Below are 17913 nucleotides of genomic sequence, written 5' to 3' on the forward strand. Positions count from 1 at the left end.
CACACACACACACACACACACACACACACACACACACACACACACACACACATACATACATACATACATACATACATACAAAGAGAAACACATGCAAAAAATAGACATACTGTACACATGCACGCACACACAAATAGATACACACACAAACAGACACAGGCACGCACGCACACACACACACACACACACACACATACATACACAGAGACACACATGCAAACAAACAAAGAATACATGCGGATGCATACACACACACACACACACACACACACACACACTAACACAAGCAGACACATGCGCACGCACACAAACACACGTACACAAAAACAAAAAACATGTGCACACACACAAAAAACAAACAAACAGACAAACACTCTCACACACACACACACACATACACAGAGGCACACATGCAAACAAAGAATACATGCGGATGCATACACACACACACACACACACACACTCAAACTAACACAAGCAGACAAATGCGCACGCACACACACGTACACAAAACACATGTACACAAAAACAAAAAACATGTGCACACACACAAAAAACAAATAGACAAACACTCACACACACACACACACACACACACACACACACAGACAAGCATGCACACATAGTTTCTTTATGTTTGTGTGTCTTTTTGTGTGTATGTAAGTGTGTACGTGTGTGAACTAGTTCATTTGTGTGTCACACGCACACACACACACACACACACACACACACACACACACAAAGACATACAGTAACACACAAACAGACACTTGTGTGCACACACACACACATGCACATACACACACACACACACATACACACACATGCAAACAGAAATACGCATGTAGACTCACACTAACAGATCCACACAAACACACACACACAGACACACACACACACAAATAGACATACAAACTGAGACACACAAATACACACATACATGCACACACATTCACACACATGGGCACACACAAACAGACAGACCTACACACAGACACAAACACACACACAAACATACAAAGCTCTTTACATCCACCTGTTTCCATGCACAGGAAGAGGAAGTGAGTGTGAGAGTGTGCTGGTGTTAGTGTGTGACCGATAAGATGAAGGTGTTCAGATAAGCATGAAACCGCACTTAAGAAGATCATACATCACCCAAACCCTGGAAGCTCACAGCACAAACAAGACAGCAGACAACCAATCCAGTAACAGCCGCATTCTTTAATTGGCTTGACCTGTGTTTCACCGAGTGTGCTCTTATTTTTCTTTTGATGACATATTTTGTGAGTCTGAGGACTAAATATACAATGCTTAACACTGACTATCTGTTAGTAAAGAGAAAACATGAATATTTATAGAAGAAATATATGAAGAGTTCAGACATAATCTAGTATGTTTGTTTTAGGATACACATGGAAATCTCTCCGACATTACTAATCTAATTAGTCCGTCCTCTCCAGAGCATCTCATGTTCAATCTAATAAATCTAATCAGGCTTTTCTGAATACCATTAGAAAGCAGTGTTACCAGATTGGAAATGTCAAAGTATCGTACCAGAACTTCAAAATTATCGTATTTGGAGGAAAATTATCGTACATGAGTCAAACTGAGAGTATACAGCTATTAACATAGCGTTTTGAAACAACGTGCAAATTACCACTATACGTTTAAAAAACTAGGTACCTTAGTGGGAAGGTTCAAACTCCCCCTTGCTGTCATTGAATGTTGCATGTTGCCAGATGTTGAGGGATTTATTTTAACGTACAAATTGGATGCCGTAATGGACTGCAAAATAGTGCTGGTTGGCTTGAAAGCAGTGCACACTCTGAGGTGTGCATGCCTTGTTTTGATGAGATTAACTTTGGAAAAAAACACGTTCACAAGACGCATTTGATTGGGGAAAAACGAGAACATCAAGGGAAAACTCCTGTCCTTCTGAAAACTACTGACCTAACTACGGGCACGAGCAGCAAGAGCGTTAACTCATGAGAGAGAGCCATTCTCCATGTTGATTGGCTGGGAAGAGACAACGTAAGATGAGATAGAAAACGTGTCTAACTCCACCTACTCCTCACAGACAGTACAGAAATGATGCAGCCAGATCAATAAGAAGCCCAAAGATTACAATGAAGTTACTTTTGATTGCCATAAAATTCTGAAATTATCGTACATTATAGGACTTTTCTCATTATTGATCGTACATCGTACAGAAGTCGAAATTATCGTACAAATACGATAATTATCGTACGTCTGGCAACACTGTTAGAAAGTTAAAAAAGCACAAAGCTGCCGAGAGCACAGTTTAATCTGCCATATGAGTGTTTTTTTTATTTCTGTATTATTATTCTGAATCGCACATAAAATCTGAAATGCATCAATTACTGCTATGCTTACCGAGCTTTTTAAACAGTGCTGCTTAGTTCTAAATCCATGTAAACATCGCACACATTCAAAGACCTCCAGCTAGTTCAAACATTCCATATATATACAGCGAGGAAAATAAGCATTGAACACATTATCATTTTTGACTTGAAATTTTCATCAGATGTTGACAACAACCTTAGAAATCCCAGCCTGATCTCATGAGGAAACGTAAGTATTTTACGTTTTGTCAGTTAAATGTATAATTCGTACGATTTCGTACGAGTTCAGTGAACAAAAATGTACGATTTTAAAAAGGAGGCATGGAACCCAACCCCACCCCTAACCCCAAATGTGATGAGCAAATCGTACTAAATTGTACGAATTTGATTGTATGAATTAATACGAATGACCCACTAAATCAAAAAGTTACGAATTGCCATGAGATTGCGTTGGAAATCCATATATGCAAAAAAAAAAAAAAAAAAATTCTAATTGGTTTACAAATGAAGCAATGTGTAATAAAATGAAATGACACAGGGAAAAAGTATTGAACACATAAAGAAAAGGAGATTTAAAAAGGTAGTGAAAGCCCATATATATATATATATATATATATATATATATATATATATATATATATATATATATATATATATATACATATATATATATATATATATATATATATATATATATATATATATATATATATATATATATATACAGTTGAAGTCAGAATTCAGAATTATTAGCCCCCCTGAATTATTAGACTGCTTGTTTATTTTTTACCAAATTTCTGTTTAACAGAGAGAAGATGTTTTCAACACATTTCTAAACATAATAGTTTTAGTAAGTCATCTCTAATAACTGATTCATTTTATCTTTGCCATGATGTCAGTGATTATTATTTTACCATATATTTTTTAAGACACTTCAATACAGCTTAAAGTGACATTTAAAGGCTTAATTAGGTTAATTAGGTTAACTAGGCAGGATAGGGTAATTAGGCAAGTTATTGTATAACAGTGGTTTGTGTAGATTATCGAAAAAAAATATATAGCTTAAAGGGGCTAATAATTTTGTCCCTAAAATTATGTTTAAAAAATCAAAACTGCTTTTATTCTAGCCGAAACAAAACAAATAAGACTTTCTCAAGAAGATAAAATATTATCAGACATACTGTGAAAATTTCCATGCTCTGTTAAACATCATTTGGAAAATATTTAAAAAAAGAAGAAAAAAATTTGAAGGTGGCTAATAATTCTGACTTCAACTATATATATATATATCATCCATATTGGAGCGTAAGATGAGATAAAGCACCCCAACAGAGAGAAAACAAAGATGTGTCAGGCAGGTCTGAACAAGATAAAGCAAAGCTGATTCTCCCTTCCTCATTACAGGAATAATAAATAACACCACTGAAAACCACAGTCCTCGTAGACCCAGTTGATGGACGTGGAAGAATGATTCATGAAAAGTTAGCTAACACTTTAGTTCAAGTAACAATTCAATCCATTTACTACTGGATTATTACCTGCCTATTACTAGGATATGAACTGTTTATTAGCACTTTGAAGTTGAAGTCAAAATGATTTACCCTCCTGTTCATTTTGTTTTTTCTTTTTCCAAACGTTTCCCAAATGATGTATTACATTTTCCCTATTACGTTATTTCTTCTGGAGAAAGTCTTATTTGTTTTATTTTGGCTAGAATAAAAGCATTTTTAAGGGTTTTTGAAATCATTTTAAGGGTAATATTATTAGCCCTCGGAAGCAATATTTGTTTAGATTGTCTACACACCATCATTATAAAATGATTTGTCTAAATACCCTTTATTTAACCTAGTTAAGCCATTAAATTGCCCTTTAAGCTGAAGCTAGCATCTTCAAAAATATCTAGTCAAATATTATTTACTGTCATCATGGCAAAGATAAAGTAAATCAGTTGTGTTGAAAAAATATTTTCTCCGTTAAACAGAAATTGAGGAAATAAATATACATAGGTTCTAATCATCCAGACTTCAACTGTATAAAGTATTACCTTATTTTACATCAATAATCCTACCTAATACCTAAACCCAATTGTTTTACAAAACAGTGTCAAAGAACAAAAAGAAATACAAATGTATTGCTGTTTTAAATTTTTGAGCTGAATGAAATGAACTTTTCTTGTAGTCTCAACTTACATCAGTCAGGCTAAGTAAACATTTTAAAATTAAACTTTTCATAACTTCACTTAAAAAAAAGTCCAGTGGCTCGCTACATACATCGGCAGACTTGTGACGTGGAGCGGAGATGACCACACAACTGTGTTTAAACCCTTCATAAAAGTGATTTTTGCATTATAGTTCCCCTTTAAAATAGAGTGTGACCAAAACTTCCTTTAACAGATGTAGTGAGTCAAACAGCGCAAACACGTTGCTCTCAAAATCCATTTTTTTGTGCGAGTCTGAAAGCCGCGGGGGACCTTCCTCTTGTTGAAATGTCATGGTTTCTGCGTGCAGGAGGCAGCAGTTGGGAATTTGCAAATAGATTCTCTTTGAGGCGTATTTCTAGTGAATATGTATGCGCTTTCTCTCCGCCGTTCACTGATGCACTCTCCTCATTCAGCTCACTGTGCCATGGAAACACTCAAATCAGACGAGCAGGCCGTTTGTTTGAGGCCACGCTACTGAGCTCTAGTAACATCTCTTGTGATTTTATGCGGAAAGCAGAAATAAATGAGCAGAAATGCTGTAATGTGTGCCTGAATGTGATTGAACTAATATTATTACATCTTTTTTATTCTCCATCAGATCAAATTAGTAACGTAAATGTGTCCATTTTTTATTAGACCCCCTTGTATTTTTCCCCAATTTCTGTTTAACGAAAAGAAGATTTTCTTCCAACACATTTATAAACTCTGTCTGCCTGTTTACCTACCTTTATCTATCTATCTATCTATCTATCTATCTATCTATCTATCTATCTATCTATCTATCTATCTATCTATCTATCTATCTATCTATCTATCTATCTATCTATCTATCTATCTATTTCTGTCTGTCCCTAACATCCATCCATCCACCCACCCGTCTTTCTGTCTGTCTGTCTGTCTGTCTGGACTCAACATCCATCTGTCTGTCCGTTTATCCATCCATCCATCCATCCATCCATCCATCCATCCATCCATCCATCCATCCATCCATCCATCCATCCATCCACCTACCTACCTACCTACCTGTCTGTCTGTCTGTCTGTCTGTCCGTCTGTCCATCTATCCCTAACATCCATCCATCCATCCACCTACCCACCCACCCGTCTATCTATCTATCTATCTATCTATCTATCTATCTATCTATCTATCTATCTATCTATCTATCTATCTATCTATCTATCTATCTATCTATCTATCTATCTATCTATCGCCTGTCTGTTCCTAACATCCATCCATCCATCCACCCGTCTTTCTGTCTGTCTGTCTGTCTGTCTGTCTGTCTGTCTGTCTGTCTGGACTCAACATCCATCCGTCCGTCCATCCATCCATCCATCCATCCATCCATCCATCCATCCATCCATCCATCCATCCATCCATCCATCCAGCCATCCATCCACCTACCTACCTGTCTGTCTGTCTGTCTGTCTGTCTGTCTGTCTGTCTGTCTATCTATCCCTGACATCCATCCATCCATCCATGCATCTATCTTTCTGTCTGTCTGTCTGTCTTTCTGTCTGTTCGTATGTCCGTCCGTCCATCCATTCATCCATCCATCCATCCACCTACCTACCTACCTGTCTGTCTATCTATCCCTGACATCCATCCATCCATCCATGCATCTATCTACCTGTCTGTTCGTATGTCCGTCCATCCATCCGTCTGTCCATCCATCCATCCATCCATCCATCCATCCATCCATCCATCAGATGGATCACTTGTAGCTACACCCCAACACTACTATCTATCATTGATGTGTAGTACCATCTGTAACCTGCCTATATACTTTTGTTTTTCAGAAAGTTTCTTCTTTCTCTCTGCACATAAACAGTGAATTTACGTTTCAACTTGTGCTCAAAGGAAAACCCCTTGCGTGGACAGAAATTCACCCAAATGCATTGAATGTAATTTGCATTGTAAAATGCTTTTAGTGCATTCAGTTTCATGATTCAGCATGTTACAGAATGCACCACAAATGCCTCATTCTGTGAACGTGAAGTATTTCATCCACCTACAGCGCTCAGCATAAACGAGTACACTCCCTTTTGAAAATGAATATTTAACAAATATTTAACAAATAAAATTATTGATAAACTAGAAAACGTCAACTAAATGTTTTTTTTTTCTTCTTGATTTATTCTGCTTATTAAAACACTTATATGTATTTCATGTATTTATATGCATTTATATGAATATGTATTTGTTTTTGTCCCCCAACATTTGAATTTAGTTGTATTAATTTTTTGAACTGTGATCTTTTTTTATTTTATTTTTTTTGAGGGGGAGGGGTGTATTTGCCTTTGGTACTGACTAAACAAATGCTCAAATAGATTAGAAAATTTTAAATAATATTGTTATTATTATTAGACATCCTACACTGTACATTTTTTTTTTAAATAAATAAGCAGTTTTTTACGTATATTGTGATCCTTGTATTTATTCATTTATAATTATTCTCTGTTTGTTTATCCTTTTGAATTGTGCTATGGGAGCTAGATCTCTCCTCCGACAACTTTTAACTTTGAAAAGTTAGACAAAATGACTTTTGTTAAAGTTTTTAATAGTTTAAAGTGATATATTTTCTGGGTTGGTGTTTTATATTACAATACAAAAAAGTTTGTAATAAACTGCCAGTACATTTTCCAACTCAGGCTTATTGTGAAAACGTACCCTCGTATTTCTGGAGAGCGTGAATTATGTAGCCAGAGCTACGTATGGCTAAATTTCATCATTAAATCGAATGCTACGGGGCGGTATGACACCGCCGGCGGCTTCTGTTTATTTTCGCGCTCCATGTGCTCTACGTGGACGGCTTTTCTGGTGTTCAGTTTGCCCAGTAGCCCACCATGTGTGCTGACATACTTTAGAAAAGAGTTGACCGTGTCCTGCAAAGATCAATTTCAGAAAGCAGGTAAAACAAAAGCAAAAAGGCAAAAAAATCAATAAACAAGTACATAACAGTGTGAGACCATGGTAATATCTGAAAACGTGGTAAAAATCAGGTGAGGGCTTTTCTTTTTCTGGATTGCTTTTGAAAATACTACCGGTTGGATTTTGGCAAGGGGGTGATTGGGTCAATCGGTTCTTTTGAAAACACTTTTGGATGGGCGGGTGAGGGGATCACTCAGTCAGTCAATCTACCCCTGGTGGATTTATGCAAGAACAGCAGGTGCGAATGGCACTCGCTAGAGAAATTTGAGCTCTGAAAAAGCATATCTGGCCTCTCCCTGCAGGCACACAACATCATAAGACGTTAATATTAGGTTAGATTTGGGTCATGACGTCAGGTGACCAAAATTCAATGCCTAGTCAGTGTCTAAGAACAACGTTATTTTGACGTCCAATGATGATGTCAAATTACGTTGATATTTGGTTGATTTTAGGTTGTGTTGGATAGTGACCAAAATTTAACATCTGATAGATGTAGTTGATCATAGTGGTAATGTCTACACAATGTCAAGGTGTAACATGATTAGACATTGATATTTGGTTGATTTTAGGTTGATTTTATATTAGACGTTGGACATTCTGGCATCAACTTTGTTTTCATTTTCAAACACAATCCAACATCCCCACGATGTTGGGGTATTTTGGGGTACAACGTCAATATGACGTCATGTTGACCTCCTCTGCCTGCAGGGCTGGTGGATTTGTGCAAACAAAAACTGCAAAAAAAGTACCTCCTGAAACATATTCAACCCGGGCTCATTCTGGAAATGTAGCCCCGCGGACGTTTCTGGAGGCGGCGAAATAAGTCCCGGGAGGTATGTATTTGTGCAGTTTTTGTTTTTGCAAGCGCGCTGTTCTCGCGTAAAAAGCCGCTGGAGGTCACTGTCGAACGCCTGTCTGTCCGACTGACCGCCTGGCTGAATGACTGAATGATTGACTGGGCGGGCGGCAAATCGGCCGACTCGGCCGCCCTCCTCCTCCTTCTTCCCTAAACCCAAGCGACGATTTATGAAAGCCGAGCAGAAAAAGAAAAGCCCTCGTGCGATTTTGACCGCGTTTTCAGATTTCACCGTATTCTCGCCCCGTTACGAACTCATTCGCTTTATTTTTTGGATACTGTTTTTTGTCTGATTTCTTGAACTGCTCTTTCCCAAACTCGAACGTTTCCGGCTACTCCTCCTCCTCCGGCCCTTTGCTCCGCCGATGTAACATGATGAGCTAACCGGACAAACTGGTTGCGGCGGGAAAGCCCTTCAGCTCTCAGCCCAGCCGGCGAGCGCGAAGAGGAGCGGCGTCACACCGCCCTGCAGCGTTCGCTTGAAAAAAACCAAATGTGGCCATACGTATCTCCAGCCACGTAAATCGCGGTCTCCAGAAATGTCCGCAGGACTACGTTTTCACAATGAGCTTGGGTTGGACGTATTTTACAGTCTCCAGAATTGTATATAGGGGTACATATCAATAATAAGCCTGGCGTGCCGTTGTCTGTTAGTTTACAGACTTATTTTTCTATATATTATGTCTTATACGTTATATTATTTCAAACTACTAAAATATCAATAAAATTACCATTGTTAAACTATTGAAGTTTCAGCATCAATAGTCCACAGAGCAAAGATCAAGCTCCCTTTTATTGTGTGCAAATGCCTAAAATCGTATTTACAAAACGAAAGCTCAATGAAATGCAGAACATCAATACAACGTTTATGTGTGTTCAGTGAAAGAAATCAATCCCTTGGAACGACGTGGTTGAATAAATGATGAATTTAAATTTGGGGGGTGACCTATTCCTTTAAGGAGATGATCTTGAGCTACATGATTGTGTCTCTAGGCGTAAAGGACTTTATTTCTTTATTGCTTCTGCCCCTGAGCCCCTTTCATTTTGTTTATTAAGTTCCTCCTGACAGCTGATGGCTCTCCCTCCATTTCTGAATCCCTCGGGAGATTCTTTTCTTTCCAGCCTAAATGCGAATGTTTAAAATCAAATGCTATTGGGGTCTGGAGTCGAATGCTCTCGGCGAGACTGGGATGGAGTCGAGTCCGCTGACAGCCGTGATTCAGTTTTGCAACTGCAGGGGGAAAAAGAAATTCAATTAATAAATGAAATCAAATCATCGTCTGGAGTGGGTGAATCTGAATTATTCACCATGATTTCGGTCACCCTTGTATCCTCCCTCATCCCCATATCTGTCACAAAACAAAATGTGCCAACATAGACTTTGAAATTCATGGGATGATGATGGCAACTGATAAAATATTAATTGTCCTGCAGTTGTTGCAGTAATCTGACATCCTCTTCTCCTCACTGCACATCCCCGAGGCCAGACCACCACTGCTTTGGTTGATGGGTGATCTGAATAGCCAATGTTTGGGAACATTACACTAAAAAAGTGATGCATTAGATGAAAAAAATAACAAATTAAACATGTGAAATCCAAAGGGGGAAATAAGTTGAACATTTTTCTCAGAAAACATATTTCTAAAGGTGCTGTTGACTTAAAAGGTTCACCGAATGTTGGTAACAACCAAAGAAATCCATATATGCAAAGAAAACAGATCTAATTAGTTTACAAATTAAGTTATGTGTAATTAACAAAAAATGAAAACGGGAATAAGTGTTGAACACATAAAGAAAGGAAGGTATACAAAGGTATGGAAAGCTCAGACAGCAGCTGAAATCTAAAAGCAAACCCTTTGCCCTTCGTAATGCTGAATCAAATTAGTAGCCAGGCGACACAGTGGCTCAGTGGTTAGCACTGTTGCCTCACAGCAAGTAGTCCCAGCTGGGCCAGTTGGCATTTCAGTGTGGCGTTTGCATGTTCTCCTCTTGCTCGTGTGGGTTTCCTCCGGGTGCTCTGGTTCCCCCCAGTCCAAAGACATGCGCTATAAGGGAACTGAATAAACTAAATTGCTGTAGTGTGTGAATGTGAGAAAGTATGGGTGTTTCCAGCTGGAAGGGCATCAGCTTCATAAAAGATATGCTGGATAAGTTGGCGGTTCATTCTGCTGTGGTGACCTCTAATAAATAAAGAGACTAAGCTGAAGGAAAATGAATGCATGAATATTAGTAACTAAAGAAAACTATTATTATTAAATTAACTCATTTTAATTATTAATTAATTTATTCACAGTGTTTTGTGAATTACTTTTGATTTAACAATTAATTGTGCCTAATTGCACAACAATATAATCACATTAAAGCAATGCACTCCCACATAGTTAGCTATAATAACTAAGTTTATTTCTGTTATTGGCATGACAAAAAATTTACAGTTTTACACCGTCATACTGAAAATGTTTTCAAACTTTCGGCAGGACTGCAGTTTGAATCGCTGTAGTTAAACAGCCATTCTTACATGCATGTGGTGACATTTTAAAAGAACTCTATAACACTAATTTGCTTCTTGCATATTTTGCAACACTTTCATTTTTAAAACACTTACACTGAGTGAAGTTTAATTTCGAGAGGATTACGTGCTTATGATTGCTTGCGGGCGGCCCGCATTATACAATTTATGTTTCACCAATCAGACAATTCCTAAGCCACTATAAATACTCCCCTCCCGCCTTGCAATTGGGAGGGAGCTCCGGGCTCGAGGATCTTATGAGCTTAGTGCTCTCTCCCGGCGACAGCATGCCAAACAAGCTTTATAATCAATCATCAGCTAAGTGTGAACTCTTGAAAATTAAAGGGTAGTCATCATTTGCTCACCCTTTACTTGTTCCAAACCTATTTGACTTTTCTTTCTTCTTTTGAATAGTAAAGAGGATATAATGAAGAAAGCTAGAAACTTTTCACCATTGACCTCCGTAGTATTTATTTTTCCAACTATGGACATCTTTGGTTAAAAGTTTTCAACTTTCTTCAAAACATCCTCTTTGGTGTTCAACAGAATCAAGAAACTCATGAAGGTTTGAGCACTGCAAAAAATGCTTTTCTTACTTAGATTTTTCGGCTTATTTCTAGTCCAAATATCTAAAAACTCTTAAATCAAGAAGAATTTTCTAGACAAGCAAAACATACTGTCTTGTTTTAAGATATAATATCCCAATATTAAGGGAGTTTTTCCTTAAAACAATCTAAATAATCTGCCAATGGGGTAAGCAAAATAATCTTATGTCAAAAGGAAAAACAAGATTAATTTGCTTACCTCATTGGCAGATTATTTTGCTTGTTTCAAGGAAAAACTCCCTTAGTATTGGGATATTATTTCTGAAAACAAGACCATATATTTTGCTTGCCTAGAAAATGTTTCTTGATATAAGAATGTTTAGATATTTGGACTAGAAACAAGACAAAAACAAGACAAAAAATCTACTTAAGAAAAGCATTTTTTGCAGTGAGGGTAAGTATCACTGCAAAAATGCTTTTCTTACTTAGATTTTTTGTCTCGTTTCTAGCCCAAATATCCAAAAAATCTAATAGCAAAAATAATTTTCTAGACAAGCAAAACATATTGTCTTGTTTTAAGAAGTAATATGACAATATTAAGTGAGAATCCCGCCAGAATAGTACGTCATCTGGGTACTGATTTTTTAATTCTATGAATTCAGACATCCCCCAGAGATGGGTTGCAGCTGGAAGGGCATCCACTGCGTAAAAATGTGCAGGATAAGTTGGCAGTTCATTCCGCTGTAGCGACCCCGGATTAATAAAGGGACTAAGCCGACAAGAAAATGAATGAATGAATGAATGAATGAATGAATTTAGACATACCACTCAGCTTGCATACTGTTTTAGCATATTACATAGTAAGGTCGATGTACTGGTCCATTGTGGTAAAGAAGTAGCTGAGTCGAAAGTCAAAGCTTTCGATTTACCGGTCAATCTACGTTCCTACTCTCACCTATGGTCATGAGCTTTGGATCATGACAGAAAGGACAAGACCTCGAATACAAGTAGCCAAATTGAGTTTCCTTTGCAGGGTGGCAGGGCGCACCCTTATGGAGCTCTGGGTGAGAAGCTCTGACACCTTGGAGGAGCTTGACGTAGAGCCGCTGCTCCTCCATTTCATGAGAAGTCAGCTGAGGTGGCTCGGGCATCTGTTTTGGATGCCTCCTGGATGCCTACCAAAGGAGGAGTTCCAGGCATGTCCCACCAGGAGAAGGCTTCAGGGAAGACTCAGGACACATGGAGGGACTATGCCTCTGGGCTGGCCTAGGGATGCCTTGGGATCACCCCGAAGGAGCTGGAGGAAGTGTCTGGGGAGAGGAAAGTCTGGGGTTCTCTCCTAAGACTGCTGCCCCCGCAACCCGGGCCCAGATAAGAAAACGAACGAATGAATGAATGAATGAATGAATGAATGAATATAGTATGGAAGTATGCAGACGCAGCCTCACATTTGCGCTCTAGTGTTTACAGTAGTCAGCACTTTCTTAAAAGAGCAATTTAAATATAATGGTGTAAGTTTAAGCAATAACATAACTTTACTAATTACACAACATGTTTCTCAGGGATAAAATCCAGCTTGTAGTCTTTGAAATTTTATAGCTTGATTCCTCTCAGACTCGCAGTGATTCATCAAAACAGCGACTGGACAGTTCAAAAGGACAGTTCAATAACTCTGGCTGTTTGCCCTGGGTTTTTGTCCCTGGAATAAACAATACCCTTGATGAAAGGCACTTTTAGCCTAAAACCATGCCTTCAGAGCAGGCGAGTGAGCAAGAGTGAGAGAGAGAGAGAAACTCAATAATGAATATGTTCTTGTGAGCACTACACTTGATATAATGAGTGTCTTTGCTGCTTTGTGAGACCTGAATACTTCACTGAGTGGTTCTTGCAAAGGGAACAAAAGGAGGCTTCTTTCTGCACAGCGCCGTATCACTTATGACATCCTCAACCGGAGACATGGAAAACGCCGAAACCGGAGAGCTGCTTCCCAGTGGACCGGCATCAAATGTAAACATAGGAAGTATCTGCAAAGCTTTGAGATGTTTTGACGGTCCTAATCTGAACTTCACCTTCATGTTGTGTTTACGCAATGGCTTGATGAAAATTCCCACCCCTGCTGTGCACACGCCATTGCAGATTCACGACAAATCAGCTGTCAGGGCTTTCAACAGTCTAAAAAAATGGAACAAATATGTCTAGGTTTACATGACAAAAGATAAATGGATCTCAGGTTCTGTGTAGGTTTTCAAACAGTTTGAGAATCCTTCGTAGTCACTGTTTCGGTCATACTGTAGAGGCGGTGCCAGATATTATAAATATTATATAGGGCTTAGTCCTCCTATAGTTGGTCGTGCACCCCTGATCACCTCCTGAGACCAATAACAGATGTCAAGTTTTAATAAGGTAAGTAACTACGCTTCAAGGTATTTCAAGGTATGTTATTCCCAGATAACAACCGCTGAATAACACAGGCTCATCCAGGAACTTTAAATCACCTTGACCATCAGTGAATATGTTTGTCACGCCACTGTTTTGACTGTTTGGCTTGTATATATATAGTATTTTGGAATTAAAATAGAGTTTTGAAATAGTTTCACTCCGAAACTGATAGTAAATAATTACAAACTATAGATAACATAGTTTACTGTATTTCGTTGCATTGTACTTGTACATTTGTAATGACAATAAAGTTCAATCTAATCTAATCTAATCTAATCTAAAACATTTGATTTAATGTAAATGAAACATAAAATGTTGTAGCAGAACTGAACAATTATTACTTTACTCAATAATCTGATGGCTTTCAAGGGGGCACAGTGGGTAGCGCGATCACCTCACAGCAAGAAGGTCGCTGGTTCGAGCCCCAATTGGGTAAGTCGGCATTTTTCTTTTTGAGTGTGCATGTTCTCCCCGTGTTGGCATGGGTTTCCTCCGGGTGCTCCGGTTTTCCCCACAGCACAAAGACATGCACTACAGGTGAATTGAATAAGCTAATTTGGCTAGAGTTGGGTTGCTACTGGAACATATGCTGGATAAGTTGGCGGTTCATTCCGCTGTGGTGACCCCTGATTATTAAAGGAACTAAGTCGAAGGAAAATGAATGAATAATCTGATTTATTGTACAAAAAGGTCCAAATTACAGTGTAAAAATAAATCTTATGAACAGTCATCTCTGTTGATACTATAGTCATCCAGCTTAATTTTAATTTGCAACCCTATTTGTAAAGAATCTGACAAGTTCATTTGTCAAAGTGTTCATTTTAACCTAGCATTCTTATACTATAGTATTTTCAGCAGAAAGTGAAATAAAACCAGGCATCCATGGTTTCCCGAATGCTTCAGTTCTCATTAAATCTGCTACTTTAACTTAGCAAAACTTTTTTATCGTCTCTTTAAAAGTTAATTATCCTTCCACTACATAAAAGATGAGTTTTATTGACCTTTAAGAACTGCTCGTCTGTTGATTCCACCAATAACGCGGTACTTTTCCACAGAGGTTGCCTGCAGTTTAACTCTAAACACAATGGACGTCCCGATGAAAAGTCTGCTCATGACAGTTCCTTCCCCGGGGAGGACAAGGAGCAACTTTGGAAAACCTATTTAGCAAAATGCCCCGTTTGCAGGAGGAACTCCCAGCGGATCCTCACCGAGCGCCTGAAGCACAATCGCAGCTAAACACCCAACAGACACCAGTACCTGCTGCCGACGGCCCTCAGGGGACAACACACTCACACACATATCCCACAATGGTTTCTATAATACAAGACAAACATGAGCTCCGAGGATCAACCAAACCTCGACCCAAATGACGACACTGGCTAAACATCTAAATACACATTATTACAGTCTTACAGAGACTTTGGGTCATTATTCATTCATTCATTCATTCATTTTCGGCTTAGCCCCTTTATTAATCTGGGGTTGCCACAGCGGAATGAACCGCCAACTTATCCAGCATATGTTTTACGCAGCTGCAACTCATCACTGGGATGGGGCCATCATATGACAGCCTTTTCAACCAATTACTGGAAACTTTGTTTACTTTTTGCTCAATTGTTTACACGACAATTTCATTTTATTTTTTCATTTATTTATGTATTTTTTTGTCGGCTGAAATCAAAAATACTCTTATTTTTATATGTATATAGTAGTGCGTATTATAAACAATGTATCTGTGCACTTTGTCTTTTTTGTAAACATCTATTTTGTGCTCATAATCTTTAATCAAATACCATTACCTTCCTTTCTGACTTTCCTCCACTTGACATGGAATGCCTTTAAGGGCGGGGTTCTAATACTTTAAAGGCGGGGCTATCAGTCCTTTAGAGTGGGGTATCAGACATTTAGGGTGGAGCTATCAGCCCTTTAAAGCAGGGCTCTAATAATTTAAGGGCGGAGCTATCAATCATCTAGGGCGGGCTATCAGGCATTTAGGGTGGAGCTATTAGTCCTTTAGGGCGGAGCTATTTTTGCTGTGTCTTTGCAAGAGGCAGTGGATCAAACAAATATAATAGGTTTGCATTCTTGTGGCTGTACTGCGGGAGCTGTGGGACCAAGAATACAGTTAACGAAAACAAAAATCAAAAAAATAAAATTGTAAATAATTTTCGTTAACTAAAATTAAAATAAAAACGATTAAAAAAAAAAAAAAATAGAACTAAAACTGTATTGTGTACATACCAAACTAACTGAAACGAACTAAAATTATAGCAAAAATGTCCTTCATTTTCATCTTTGTAAATGTATTTATGATATGACAACAATAAATACAGAGACTTAAAATGAATACTTTAACACATTTGTGCCCAATAATGGGTTTTCTTTCTATATCCGTGATCGCGACCATGAATGAATCTTTTTATGTGTACTGGTTGAACTAGCTCACCAAATCAAACTGAATCATTTGAAACGATTCTCGTCTCCAGTAAGCACTCTTATCCACAAACTACTTACTTTTTAACATGCCTAATACCCCCCTCTGAACCAATATATACTGTTATTCAGTCATAACAGTACACTGAGATCAGTTTTGAGAAACGGTGAACCATTTGTACTGTGCATGCATGATTCAGCAGATGGGCGCTAGATTGATGACCTGTTGTCCGTTGTCGGCAAGAGGATTTCCCTCAAGACACCAACAACAAGGACTACGTCATAATCCGACGCAATCTCAATGCAATTCGTAACTTTTTGATTTAGTGGCTAATTCGTATGAATTCGTACAATCTAATTGGCACAATGTAGTACGATTTGAAATCACCCAATGACGGTTGGGGTTAGGTGCCACGCCTCCTTTTTTAAAATCGTACATTTTCGTACGACTGAACTCATACGAATTGGTATGAATTAGCCACTAAACTGACAAAACGTAAAATACAGTACTTACGTTTTCTCGTGAGATCAGGCTGCATAATCATGCACTAAGAGCAATCTCCTGACTGGTTAACATGGTGCATGAAGTTCAAATTTATGCACGTTTAAGCTTGTCAAACGCACAAAACGCTCAACTTCCGCTGCTTCATTTGGGCGAATCGCATCGTTTGTGCAGTCTCAATCGCACCGCAGGATGTCTATTTGCGTCTTTGCCTTGACTGAACATGTAAATCACTCATGCTTGATGCTTCATCCGCGCCTGGTGTAAACGGAGCATTAAATTGTCATTCATTCACTCATTTATCCCTGAAGAAAGTCTTATTTTATTTAGTTTGACTAGATACAAACAAACAATTAAAATTATTTTAAAATGGCTGAGGTATATTTTATTTCATTTATTGAATTGCATTTGGTCTCTTGCAAGCACAAGTTATTAATTAATTTATTTATTTATTGTTAATAATTAATTAAGTGATTTATTGTAATTGATATGTTTATTTGTTTTTGCCTCCAAAAAACTGCTGTGCAATGACTTTCATAATCAATCTATATAACTCATTCATTCATTTTCTTTTCAGCTTAGTCGCTTTATTAATCTGAGGTCACCACAGTGAAATGTACCACCAACTTATCCAGCATATGTTTTAAGCAGCTGATGCCCTTCCAGCTGCAACCCATCACTGGGAAACACCCATACACTCCCATTCACACACATGTACACTATGGTCAATTTTAGCATACCCAATTCACCTATAGTGCTAGTCTTTGGACTTGTGGGGGAAATCAGAGCACCCGGAGGAAACCCACACGAACACGGGGAGAACATGCAAACTCCATACAGAAATGCCAACTGACCTAGCCAAGGCTCAAACCAACGACCTTCTTGCTGTGAGGTGACAGCGCTACCCACTGCACCACCCCTTCACCAATGTAATTAATAAATATAACTTATTTAACTTAGTTAAGCCTTTAAATAGCACTAGCACAAGCTGAATACTAGTATGTTGCAAAATGTTATTATTTTTAACACCTTTGGATTACATTTTTGGATTCCCCTCAAACGTTGTTTTGCTTTCTTATCAAAGCTGCATTTGGTACCCTAACTACATTCGTCACACTTTCAAGCCATTTATTTTTTA

General features: G+C 38.2%; 1 long non-coding RNA gene across 3 annotated transcripts in view; it reads right to left on the reverse strand.

Moving 5' to 3' along the window:
• The window catches only part of LOC137487507 (uncharacterized), a 214880-nt gene that overhangs the window by 57207 nt on the left and 139760 nt on the right, over positions 1 to 17913 (reverse strand). For 2 of the 3 annotated variants that reach the window (XR_015507162.1, XR_015507160.1), the window contains exon 5: positions 6699 to 9578. The exons of the other annotated variant lie outside the window; for it this stretch is intronic. This is a non-coding gene — a long non-coding RNA (uncharacterized LOC137487507). Of the gene's footprint in view, positions 1 to 6698; positions 9579 to 17913 lie in introns of those variants that run through there. 3 annotated transcript variants of the gene reach the window in all.

This window comes from Danio rerio, chromosome 14 (assembly GCF_052040795.2).
Source record: "Danio rerio strain M-AB ecotype USA chromosome 14, GRCz13ab, whole genome shotgun sequence".
Taxonomy (NCBI): Eukaryota; Metazoa; Chordata; class Actinopteri; order Cypriniformes; family Danionidae; genus Danio; species Danio rerio.